A 14,471-nucleotide genomic window follows, 5' to 3' on the forward strand; every position below is an offset into this window, starting at 1 on the left:
TGAAAGTTTATTCGCATTTTGAAGTGTTTCCATAAAAACATTTTGCGAATAAGCCGTTAATGCGCAAAAAGTGGCTTTATGGAAACACCACTACAGACAGATACAGAGATCTCCATATATGGGCATATGGGCATAAAATGGACAAAAAAAATAGACAAAGGTCAAAACGGGTCCTACAGAGATCTCCATATATGGGCATAAAATGGACATAGACAGACAGATATCTCCATATATGGGCATAAATGGACATACGCAAACAGATGGTCAAAACGGATCCTATGACAACAGGTATAATGGGGGCATTCATTCCCTATTTACATTGTTCCCGAGTTGGCCAGGTCGCCGACTATAAATGTGAGAAGTCTCTGCGTGTCTGTCTGCGTGTGTGTATGTAATCTGCGTATCTCGAGAACCGTTCTTCCCACCGGCTTCAGATTCGGCACGCGCGTCCCACGGCACGGCACGGAGTGCAGTGCCTAACCCTAACCCGACCCGATGCACGGTTTTCCCGAACCGGCGCAAAACGTCCGGAATCTCCTTATGCGGAGCTGATTGTGACATCACTTCATAAAAGGCTCTGACATCACGTACCGTTCTTCCCACCGGCTTCAAATTCAGCATGCACGTTCCCCGCCGCAGCAGGGAGTGCAGTGCCCGGCCTCGACCCCACCCAATACGCGATTTTCCGGAAACGGCGCGAAAGGTTTGGATTCTCCGTATTCGCTGATGTCCGCTAGGCAATAACCGAACAACGGGTATGATGGGTATTGCCTAACAACCGGAGGGGCATCATTCCCCACGGGTGGAAAAGCAAGCAGGCTGCGTATTATTGCAGGGTCCTTAGACAGACGGATACAGAGATATCCATATATAGGCATAAAATGGACACAGACAGAAATATATCTCCATATGAACCGGCGCGAAAGGTTTGGATTCTCTGTATGCGCTGATGTCTGCTAAGCAATAACCGAACAACGTGTATGATCGGTATTGCCTAACAACCGGAGGGGCATCATTCCCCACGGGTGGCAAAGCAAGCAGGCTGCGTATTATTGCAGGGTCCTTAGACAGACGGATACAGAGATATCCATATATAGGCATAAAATGGACGCAGACAGAAATATATCTCCATATATGGGCATAAATGGACACAGGCAAACAGATAAATGGGGTTTGCGTTAAAGAGCGGGGCATTCATTCCTATTTACATCGTTCCCGAGTAGGCCGGTCCCCGACTAGACGATTGGCTGGATCTCCATATATGGGCATAAAATGGACGCAGACAGACAGATATCTCCATATATGGGCCTGATATCTCCATATATGGGCATACATGGACACAGGCAAACAGATGGTCAAAACGGGTCCTATGACAACAGGTATAATGGGGTTTGCATTAAAGGGCGGGGCATTCATTCCCTATTTACATAGTTCCCGAGTTGGCCAGGTCGCCGACTAGACGCTCTGCCGCCCGAAGGGCGGCCGAGCTTCTAGTTTTAATAATTTCACACCCTAATAAACAGCTTAAATACTGGGAACGGCTTAAATACTGGGAAAGTGAAAACAGGATTCGTGGTTGTGTGCATATGCTAATGGTTAATGCCTGCCCTGTGTGCAGATCAACTGCTCAAGCCACTGGAGATCATGCAGAACAGACAGGTTATGACTGACTGACTGACTGACAGATAGGTTTCCTTATATAGGCGGATAGGATAGTGAAAATAGCAGATACAAGCTCACAACGTGTCACATCGCAACGTTGTGAGCTTGTGGATCTGCTATTTTCACTGTATTTGGATGTGCATTTAAGTGGTTAATTCAATTGTACTTTTTAGAGATGTCTTTGAAATGTAGTGGTGTGAAAGTACACAAAAATAGTAACATACAGATATTCAAAATGTACGGGGAGACATGGCAGGTGAAAACATGTAAAAAATAAAAAACACTATTTTGCTTCCTAAACATGTCTACTTTCAAACTAATGCAAAATGAAAGTTCAAAATACACATATAGATGTTCATTTCATACGTGAAGGTGCCGAGTTAACAGCATTTGTTTTCATACATATTTTATAAAATATAGATTATATATAGACAATAAAAAATAAATAAAATATGAATCAAAGATGTAAGTAATCAACTGGAAAAGTTTCATTGTTGTATAGCTATTAGTTCTTTTTATACCCTATTCACCTGTAGTGTCTCGCCTAGGCCCGCTGACACGCCCAAAATTATAATAGTATGATACAGTAGGTCACGTGGTCTCTCTGAAAATGGTCTGAAATTGTCTGAAACTCATGTCACAGTGTAATCTGCCCCTCGCCCCCCAACAACAGTCAAAAGTACAGTCAATTAATTTGATTGGCTTATAATTGCGCATTCTCAAAATGACATCTTAAACATATTAACTCATATTTTAAGATAACTTTTTAAAGTGACAGTACCCCTTTAGATGACACACCATGAAATTTCACTTTTCCTATTTTAAAACCTTTTTTGTGGTCCCACTAGCACCTTCTATCCTCACCAAGTCCCATTTCTGACCATTGTGTCTTTCTCTGGTTTTGGGAAGGCGGAGGTTAAAAGCATCCCACGGGTTCTCAAAACAGGCTGTCCAGATTTACTGCCGTCGCTGACGTCATCGACGGCCGTTTTTGAAGGAGAACATTCTTTTTTTTTTTTTCAATCTTCTTTTTTTTTCAATTTTTTTGGGGGGGTGGCGCAGTTCAGGCCAAAGGTGGTACTGCAGCTCAAAATGCTCTGAGAGCCATTCAAAAATGAGAGAGGCTCTCTATTCAGGAGTGGTAATTTAGCCTCAAACCTTTTGAAAAACGTTTTTGGGACATAAACAATATGACATAAATACTTTTTATATGCATGGTGTATCACCTTTAAGTAACAGTAGTCACGTAAAGTAAACATACTTTGTTGCTGCAACACTGTGCATAACAGACAAGAACATGAGTTCCAACAAAGACCATTTTCACACACCAGTCAGTCAGTCAGTCAGACAGACAGACAGACAGACAGACAGACAGACAGACAGACAGACAGACAGACAGACAGACAGACGGACAGATAAACAGGTCAAGCCAAATCAAGGTTAATCTGACCAGGTCAACCAAAGTGCTGTACACGTTAAAAACAAAGAGCAAACATTGCAATGAAAACAGACGATAGCATACAATGAAAATAGGTATAAAAATAAAGAGCAAACACTATGGCCCAAAATAAACTGTACACATTACAGTCATTGTTGAAGTGATTGTTTTTACCTGAACAGAACACACCCAGCGTCTTAGTGGAACTATAAGACTTCTTTGATCCACAATCCTTTAGTGAAATTTCAGACCCATCACAGGGCAATGTCATCTTCCATACAGGATGAAACATAGGATCAGAACCCCCTACTGCTGACACAGCAGTTCCACAGTCCAGCTGTCTACACACTACAGATAATGACTTCAGGTTCCAGTCAGAAGCATCCACTCGTCTCCACTCTCCCTGGTGTTTCATCTCCGGTTCACCATTACATTTACTCCTTGTCACCAAGTGTCCATCCACTAACCTGACAGGCTCTGTACAGAGACAAGGGAGTAAAAAAAAGTACCATTATTTCATCATGAAATAACAATCCAAACCAAAAGTGTAGTTATCTAAGGCTAGCAAAGTCAGTGCATTTTATGTCATGTTATTTGTATCTTGTTTTTCAAAGTGCATTATCCACAACTTTCCAACATCCCATCGTGCATTGCGCAGAAGGCGAGTGGCATTTCCGGCGTCGCAAGCTCACAACGGTTGCATCTGCGACGCGACGTGAGCTTGTATGTCTGCGGTTAACTGGAAGTGTCCCGCAGGCCGCAGATAATGCTACAGTAAAGTCTTGCAGAAACAGGTGGATACATTTTGAAAAAGCGCTGTAGGCTGTACACAGTGCTTACGAATTCTTAGTGCATTATACATTTTGAGTTCTTATGTGTCAGAGCCCATGGGCCCATTTTTTAAATACTGTAATTCTGTTCATAAAATAAACATTTATTTAACCATATAACAGTCACAAAAAGGTAAAATAACAGCATGAACGCAAATACATTTGTTGATGACCGATTCTGACAAAAAAAAGGAAGCGGCGTGGAAACCTCTCTCTCTCTCTCTCTCTCGACTCTTTGTCTCTCTTTCTCTCTGAAGAGAGTTCCACTTAAAGGTGATATACCATGAAATTTCACTTTTCCTATTTTAAAACCTTTTTTTGGGGTCCCACTAGCACCTTCTATCCTCACAAAGTCCCATTTCTGACAATTGTGTCTTTCTCTGGTTTTGGGAAGGCGGAGGTTAAAAGCATCCCACAGGTTCTCAAAACAGGCTGTCCAGATTTGCTGCTGAAGAAAAAAAAATTTTTTTCCAAAGAAATTTTTTTGGGGGGGGGGGGGGGGGGGTGGCGCAGTTCAGGCCAAAGGTGGTACTGCAGCTGAAAATGCTCTGAGAGCCATTCAAAAATGAGAGAGGCTCTATTCAGGAGAGGTAATTTAGCCTCAAACCTTTTGAAAAACGTTTTTGGGACATAAACAATATGACATGAATACCTTTTAAATGCATGGTGTATCACCTTTAATCATCTCATGAAGTTGTAAACATTGACAAAGTTGTAAACCTTGACATAAAGTTGTAAACATTGACAACTGCTTTGACAGCAGGGGGTGTTATTTGCAGAGCCCTCCACACCAAGCTTATTGTGTCGATTTATGAACTTAATGGTCCTTTTCTCATTACAGTTCACGATAAGGGACATTAAGTGGAGATTAAGTGGATTAAGCAGAATCAAGCTATTGCATGCATTTGAGGTGACAAAACACCTCCAAAACACCTTCTAATCTAGAGGCTAGAGTACAGATAAAGTTTATTATTATTATACTATTATTACCTAAGCAGGTGAGTCCAACAGTCTTGTCAGGCGAGCAGGTGTTTCTAGTTGAGTTAATGGTTCTACAGTCCAGGAGAACAGACTCACTGCCTTCACACTGGAACTCTTCAGTCCACATTGAAGCGTTCACTTCTCCATAGAGCGCCCCCTGGAGGACTGAAGGAGCCCCACAGTCAAGCTCCCTACAGACCACCTCTGCATCCTTCTGGTCAAAGTCACCTTCACACACTGAGAGCCACGCCTGATTAGACTTCAGCTCCACTCTGCCTGAACACACACTAGTCCCATTCACCAACCTCACAGACTCTGAGAGTGAGAGAGAGAGAGAGAGAGAGAGAGAGAGAGAGAGAGAGAGAGAGAGAGAGAGAGAGAGAGAGATTTAACTGCAGTAGAAGAGAAGCGCTTGGTCTATAATCTAATAATTAGTAACCTTTTAATCTTTGTTTACCTGTTGTGTTGTGTGTTTGTTCAACCAGGAGAACTGGAAAAAAAAAAAAAAAAAGAGCTTCGCTTTAACAGACATGGATCCTCTCTATCAATACATCTGCTTGTGTGCGAGTGTACGTGTCAACTAATCTTTTGTTGGACCAATCAGTGTGAAGCTTTGGGGCAGAGGTTCTTTCTCATGGCATATTGGGAGTATGCGAGCAAAGTTTCACACCGATCGGTTCAACGATGCTGGACATTATGGACAGGAACACAGGAACACACCGACGGGAGCATAAACATACGTCTCCAGCCTGTAGGATGAAATCACTGAAAAACATTTTACCTTCCTTAACCTATTTGTTTGTTTATTTTCAGACAATAAGCCTAGAATATTCTTGCCTGGTTAATAAACCAGACTGCACTCAACACCACCCCCTGTTTAATTCTAAAGCCAGGGGGGTTGCAATTTTGGTTAAAAAAAATATTCCCTTGACAATCAGAGAAACTATTTGTGATCCATTGGGCCGATACGTGCTTATTCACTGTGAAATGTATTCTGAATCTTGGACATTTTTGAATGTGTATGCCCCGAATTATGATGATGCTCCTTTTACTATAGCACTGGGGTTCTCTTTCACAATAGAAAATGTTTTACACTGTCAGTTAGAAAAAAACTGGTCATGCAACTTATTCTTCCAATGATGGATTATGCAGATGTAGTCTACCAGACTGCACCAAAAACTAACCTCCTTCCACTTAACACGTTATTCAACCGTCTCTGCAGATTTGCCCTTGGCTGTCCATATACAACTCATCATTGCACCATGTATGAAAATCTCAACTTGCCATCTCCCATAGTAAGACGACAGCAGCACTGGTTACAGTTTATCTTCAAATGTATTTACTATAATTATCCACAATATCTTAAACAATATATGGACCCATACACCTCTAATCATCATCTTAGACACTGCGTACAGACTTATTTTACAATTCCATCTAATATAACTAAAACAGTGGGTAAAAAATCCTTTAGTTTTAAAGCTCCTTCCGATTGGAACAACCTTCCTGTTCATATTCGATCAATATCTTCCTTTCAACTATTTAAAACAGCGCTGTCCTCTTACTATGAGACTACCTGCTCATGCTTTCATTAATTCTTATTAACAGTATAACAGATCCTTGGACGCAATGATTCTTATATGTGCTATGTTGTATGTTGTATGTTGTATGTTTGTATTTGTGTCCCCCCTTGTTGATGCTGTTTGATTTGTCCTGTTATGTTTAGTGCTGTTTTGTTTTGTTTCACTTGTTTGTTTTGTTTATTTGTTTAGTTTTGTTTGTTCTACACAGATACTGTATGTATCTGTAACTTGAGGATGTCCTTGAAAACGAGATGGTTCATCTCAATGGTTTATTCCTAATAAAGAATTTCAATATTCAAAATGTGTTTCTTCAGCTGTCTGAGGCTCAGGGGAATGTTTTGTCCGGAGGAGATTGGAATTTTTGTTATGCCCAATTCTTGACAGGTCATCAACCAATGTAGTAACAAGATCAAAGGCTGCAAATTCTACTTTGGCATTTATGAAAGATTTGAACTTAACAGATATTTGGAGACAAATGCATCCCCAAGATAGAGATTATAGTTTCTACTCCGCCCGTCATGGCTCTCATAGTCGAATTGATTTCTTCCTGTTATCGACACGGCTGGTGCACAGAACTTTGGAATCTGAATATTTGTCCAGATTACTCTCAGACCACTCACCTCTGACACTGACTATTTTGATACCTGAAAAGATACGAAACACATATAGATGGCGCTTAAATCCGGCCCTTCTTAAAAAAGAGGACTTTAAGAAGTTTGTGAGGGAGCAGATTTCATTTTTCTGTGAAACCAACTGTCCATCCTCACCTAATAGTTTTATACTCTGGGATAGTTTAAAGGCATATCTACGGGGACAAATAATTTCATTTACAAAAGCTCTTATTAAAAAATATACAGGTGAAATGGAGGAACTTGAGAAAGAAATTTTAGACTTGGAGAAAGAATTTCAACGCACTGGTGGTCAGGAATTGCATCGTTCACTTATTAATAAAAAACTCAAATACAACACAATGGGTACTTATAAGACAGAAAAAGCTATTCTTAGAACCAAGCAGAGATATTATGAGTTAGGGGACAAAGCACACAAGGTTCTAGCCTGGCAATTGAAGAAAGAGGAAAGCTCAAGAACTATTAATTCTATCCAAACCAATGCTGGCTTGATTACATATGATCCAAAAGAAATTAATAATACTTTTAAGCAGTTCTATACCGAATTATACTCGTCAGAATCTCCACAGGAGACTAGAATTGATCAGTTCTTATCTACGATTGAACTGCCTAAATTAAACCAAGAAGACCAGGATGACCTTGACCGGCCATTCACTAAAGCGGAAATTGAACAGACACTGTTGTCTTTACAATCTAACAAGTCGCCAGGAGAGGACGGATTTCCGCCCGAATTCTATAAAGAATTTAAAGACTTGTTAATTCCTCTTTTTATAGATGTACTCAAAATGGCATCAGAAACCAAGACTCTTCCTGATTCCTTTTCCACAGCAATTATAACTGTTATTCATAAAAAGAACAAGGATCCTTTAAAACCAGCATCATATAGACCCATCTCATTATTAAACACAGACTATAAATTGATTTCCAAGATTCTAGCCAATAGATTAGCGAACTACTTGCCTAAATTGGTTGGAAAAGATCAAGGGGGTTTTATCAGAAATCGATCCTCAGCTAATAATCTTCGCAGATTATTCAACATTATTCAATTGGCCAAATCTAGACCTGAACATAGTATTGTTGTGGCACTCGATGCCAGCCATGCCTTTGATAGACTGGAATGGCAGTATATGTACAGGGTACTTATAAAATTTGGCTTTGGACCTTCATTTATTGACTGGGTTAAAACACTATATCACAACCCGAAGGCCAGGATCACTACGAATGGTCATATGTCCGACAGTTTTCTTTTAAGTAGATCAAGCCGCCAAGGTTGCCCGCTTTCTCCCGGACTCTTTGTCGCGGCCATCGAACCTTTGGCAGAGGCTGTGAGACAAAATGCAGATATACATGGTTTTCAGGTGGGACAAGTAACTCATAAAATTAATCTTTTTGCAGACGATGTGTGTCTGACTTTGACAAACCCCTCTGTTTCCCTCCCTAAATTAATAAGCCTGATTGAGGATTATGGCACCATTTCAGGTTACAAACTTAACTATGACAAAAGTGAAATACTTCCTCTTACAGATTTTGACTACACAAACTATCAACAAACAGCCCCTTTTAAATGGTCCCCGAACGGCTTTAAATATCTTGGCATAAATATAGATAAGGATGTGAAAAATCTCTTTAAACTTAATTATACTGTTCTACTTAAAAAAATAGAGGAGGACTTAGATAGATGGACACATTTACCTATTACTTTGATTGGCAGGGTTAACTGCATCAAAATGAATATATTGCCCAGGCTTATGTATCTTTTTCAGTCTCTGCCGATCCCAGTACCTCAAAGCTTCTTTAAATCCTTGGATAAAAAGGTTAGGGAGTTCCTATGGAATAATAAAACACCACGGGTGTCTATGGAAAAACTTACATGGGACTATTGTGAAGGGGGCCTTAAGTTGCCAAATTTCAAGATGTATTATTTATCAGCTCAGATGAGGTTCACTTCTTTTCTCTTTAAGGATGATGATGCCCCCTCCTGGATTCAAATTGAAATGCATGCTCTAAATGATACTGTGGCTAAGGAGTTTATTTACAAATGGAATCCTAAATCCATTGCTACCAAATCCAAAAATAGTTTCTCAATTCATACGATTAAAACTTGGTATGAAGTTCGCAAAATTCTTAAGTGTAAAACAGACTTATCCCCTAAAACGCCACTAAAGAAAAATGGGCTTTTACCCATGTTTGTGGGCAATAGAATCCTGGAGAGCTGGCATGATAATGGGATTAAACTCCTGGAGCATTGTTATAAAGATAGAAGGCTTATGTCTTTCGAACAATTGAGAACGAAGTATGACTTGTCAAACAGGCATTTCTTCTGTTTTTTGCAACTGAGGGACTACCTCAGAAGGACTCTGGGGCCGGAGATGGCTTTACCTGTGTTTACTGATGTGGAGAATTGTTCATATAGATTCATTGCTAATATGTACAATTTGTTGGTGAGTCTATGCCCAAGAGTAGGTATACACAAATCTCGGGAAAGGTGGGAGTCGGACTTAAATATTACTATTGATGAATCTTTGTGGTCAGATTTGTGTAGTGATAGCCTCTCTGCTACAATTAATTCCAGATACAGATTGACCCACTATTGTTTTCTCCACCAACTTTATTATACACCTCAAAAGTTGCATAGATACAAATCGGAGATATCAGACTTGTGTTTTAGATGTGGCACAGAAGAGGGCTCCTTTTTGCATTGTACATGGCAATGTGTTAAGGTTAAAACATTCTGGTATGATCTCTGTGATACACTGGCTGAAATTATAGATGCCCCCTTCCCATTGGACCCTGAACTTTGCCTATTGGGCAATTTCACCACCATCACAAGGTGGCACTTGGAGTTGCTAGGAAATGTATTTCAATAACTTGTTAGTCTGACTCCCCCGTCCCCATTGCAAAATGGTTCGCAGAAATGAACAGCTGTGTTCCGCTAGAAAAAATTACTTATATTCTGAGAAGTCAAACAGGATTTGAGACTTTCTTGAAAATCTGGCAACCCTATTTGAACCATACGTTATCATTACCTGTGTCAGAGATGTTGTAAGTTATTTATAGCTGACTCGGTCTAGGTCGGTTGTCTCCTGAAGCTATTTAATGTTTATACAGTATATTTGTCTCTTCTTGTTTCTTTTATTTTCCATTATTATTTTTATGTACTATTTGTATTATGTTTTGTTTGTATGTGGGTTTGTATGTGGGGTGGGGGGAGGGGGATTGGGAGAATTGTATGTGTGTTGTTTGTGCATTGTATACTTTTGAGAAAATTGAAAAAAAAAAAAATATATAAAAAAAAAAAAAAAAACACCACCCCCTGACGGTAGGGTTAGGGTGTTGTAGTGAAGTCTGGCCCTTCACATTAAATAAGCTTTTTCCACTAGCCCGATGAAAGGGCTAGCCAATCAGGGCTGTAGTCTGGGGCACGTGGTGGGTGGTGGCCTGGTTCAGAATCAGGCGAGTCTGTGTTTATAGAAACACATCCCCTCCACTCTAATTACAGACATCAAACCGGTCGTAGTCTTTGATGCTTTCATTGACTAACGAGCTATTGACACTTGTATGGCTCAATCAATTACCGCAGTTCACAACCCTTTTGAAGTTTACCAGGCTTTAGCCCGCCCCCCCCCCCCCCCCCCCCCCCCCCCCCAGAAATGGAATCTCTCCCTGCAATCCCAGACTCTCTTCCCAAAACGAAGTGTGTGATAGAGGCTGGCACCGCCAGGCAAAGAATATTCAAGACATCTGAATTACTTTGTGTCTTCTGTCTTTAAGAACAGAACTGTGATCTCATGAGGCCAACGGCTGTGCAAGGTTACAACTGTTGGTCCATTCATCACTAAACTTGTAGGATGTGTCGACATAAATACCTTAACAATACCCTGAACGTTTTCTATAAATGGTGAAATCTGACTATAAATTGATTATTTTGTCCAATCGATAAAACTCACAGGATAATGTTGATTGTGTGTGTAAAATATATGGTCTGTATAGTGCAGATTGTTTTAAAATGAACACTGCAAACACGCATGATTTATCTATTTTGACACTTTTAATAGTGATACTGTACTTTCAATAAAGTATTTTACATTCCCCACTTTTGGTGTTATTGTTGTTTAGTTTTGTCTCTTTTTTACCTATAGATATTACTAAAAAAGGACTGGCCTAAAACTAATTTGGCCTTGATTGAATGATTATCTTTTCAACCTGTCTTCATATAATAGGTCCTCACTAATGTTCATGAAAAAATATCACAATTTTTTTTCTACTCAGTCCAAGTCTCCTAGGAGAGCTGTGGGAAGTTCAGAATCCATCGTCTTGTGACATCATCATTTTGAAAAAAAATATTTTGATTTTTATTATTGCGAGAACAATGGCTTCCACTTTAAAATTGCAACTTTTCAGGAATAGAAAGCCTGCAGTTTCTATAAGCTGGATTGGCAATCGATGATGTCACAAGACGATGGGTTTCTGACCTGCCCACAACCCTCCTCTGAGGGAAAAAAAAAGAAAAAGAAAAAAAGAATATTTATTTACTATTTTTGAGTGAGGACCAATTATATGAACATAGGTTGAAACGTGGTGGAGTGCCCCTTTAATGCAGGTGTCAGAAACTGTCAAAGGACATTGGAGTACGAAGTAACATAACTGTAATCACTGTAAACATTAGTAATATAGTATTCAGGTCATCTTTCAGTCTCTACTCACAGCAGTCTTTGGGTTCATCTGACTGGTCCCCACAGTCATCTACCGTGTCACACTTCCACCACAACGGAATGCACTTGTAGTTCTTACAAGCAAACTGATGGGGGAGACACAGGCTTACCATTAGAATCACTAATGTATCAACAGCAGACATGAGACTTTGAAGTCATACAGCGTAACACAAGTGAACTGGAGGTGAATCACCTGGCTGGCCGTGCAGCTGGACATGCACTGCTTGTTGTCAGCTGCCAAGTAGAAGTAGGTTTGACAGGCACACTTGTAGCCTCCTCCAGGTGAGAGCAGACACAGGTTACTGCAGCCTCCATTGTTGGTCTGACACGGATGACCTGGTACTACAGAATGGACAAAACATGTACACATATAATGAATATGAGAACCCACAATAATATTACCATGTTACACTAGCCTGGTAAACCAGACCGCACAACATCACCCGGTAGTGAACGAAGTGTGTGATAGCTAGAGGCTGGCACTGCCAGACTATAATGTTACACTACTACTACCAGTAAGACTCCCTAATCGGGAGATAAGCGACCGTCAGGTGACATGTATACACAAAGAGGGCTGTAAGTGCCATTGGTTCCTGGGTGTAGGGGGACGTGTAGACATAGTGTGTACCGATTTGTGTGATTTTAGGGCAAAATCTGTAGGAGCAATGTCCAAAAATGTGTTTTGCAAGAATCGGCCTCATGGTGGCGCTAGAAGAGGGGCATGTGAGAAATGAGGGGTGGGGTCTCCGCGTTGCCTTGGCGGACGAATAGGTACCGGCCCCGGCTCTCCCGGACGCTCCTAGCCCGAGTTATGGCATTTTATGTCAGCTGCAGTGGAGGGGGTCCTCCACTGGGGGCGCCACCACTTTTGCATCCGTTCTGGAGCACCAGGAGTTGGTGGTCCCCGGGAATTCCCCGTGAGCAGCCCCGTTGGGGTGGTCATTTGGTAATTTTTGCACATTTGGTAATTTTTTACACCTGGGGGTCCCCCAGGGACCTGGGGGTCCCTGGAGCTCCGGGGGTCCTTGGAGGTTGTAGTTTGGCAGGCAAGGAGCGTGTGTGCAAAATTTGGCATGGATCGGGGCAACGGTTGCGGAGATATGAGCAGGGCAAGAGTGTGACGTGTGAGGTGTGACAGACAGAGGGACTGACAGTTTGTGCAGGGTTTGATAGTGAGGTGTGACAGACAGAGGGACTGACAGTTTGTGCAGGGTTTGATTGCGACCGTAAGGTCGCAGTTTAGTTGCGACCGTAAGGTCGCAGTTTAGTATGAAAACCTCCACCGGCCGTCCGTCGGTCACACGTGCGGTCGACCGCACGTCACACGTGCGGTCGACGTGTGATGAGGTCACGATGAGTCATCTATGCCCAAATATAGATTTCTAGGTCAGATGGCCCATAGAGTTTGTGATGTCAAACCTAGCAACCCAATATAAACAAACCTGATGTCAGACCTGAAGTATCCTTTTATACCCATATATGGAGATACAGAGATCTCCATATATGGGCATATTAGAAAGCCCATATATGGGCATATACGGATGACATCAGGGATATCCATATATGGGCATAAAAGGGACAAGGGCTTACAGTTAAGAGATCTCCATATATGGGCATATCAGAAAGCCCATATATGTTCATATACTGATGACATCAGGAATATCCATATATGGGCATAAAAGGGACAAGGACTTACAGTTAAGAGATCTCCATATATGGGCATAAAGGGACAAGGACTGTTATAGTAGATATAGAGATGTCCATATATGGGCATAAATGAACAAGGACTGACAAACACTGAGATCTCCATATAACCTATGGGAATATAAGGGACGAGGACTGTCAGCTTGTAGACCTATTTTCTAAATATTGTTGTACATTAAAAACTTGAAATGGGTCGTTCTGCATAGTACTTGGGATTTGTTGATGTAAATGTTCACATAGAGTGTAATAATTGGTAAAACAAACTTTTGGCCTATTTGTGGAGATAAGCGACCAACGGTCGCTTATCTCCCGATATAGGGGCATAAAAGTAATTTGGTTCCTGGCCTGGTATCACAGGGATCTCCATATCTCCATAATATACTGTATGGGCATCAAAGGGATTTGGTTCCCCTGGCCTCACAGGGATCTCCATACATGGCAATAAAAGGGATTCGGTTCCCATGACATCACAGTGATGTCAGAGTGTGATGTCAGAGTGTGAGAGTCAATCAACAAAAAAGACAAGCGTTACCCATACACTACTACTATTACTACCAGTAAGACTCCCTAATCGGCTTATCTCCACAAATAGGCCAAAAGTTTGTTTTACCAATTATTACACTCTATGTGAACATTTACATCAACAAATCCCAAGTACTATGCAGAACGACCCATTTCAAGTTTTTAATGTACAACAATATTTAGAAAATAGGTCTACAAGCTGACAGTCCTCGTCCCTTATATTCCCATAGGTTATATGGAGATCTCAGTGTTTGTCAGTCCTTGTTCATTTATGCCCATATATGGACATCTCTATATCTACTGTAACAGTCCTTGTCCCTTTATGCCCATATATGGAGATCTCTTAACTGTAAGTCCTTGTCCCTTTTATGCCCATATATGGATATTCCTGATGTCATCAGTATATGAAC

Source organism: Nannobrachium achirus, assembly GCF_963921795.1.
Source record: "Nannobrachium achirus genome assembly, chromosome: 20".
Lineage (NCBI taxonomy): Eukaryota > Metazoa > Chordata > Actinopteri > Myctophiformes > Myctophidae > Nannobrachium > Nannobrachium achirus.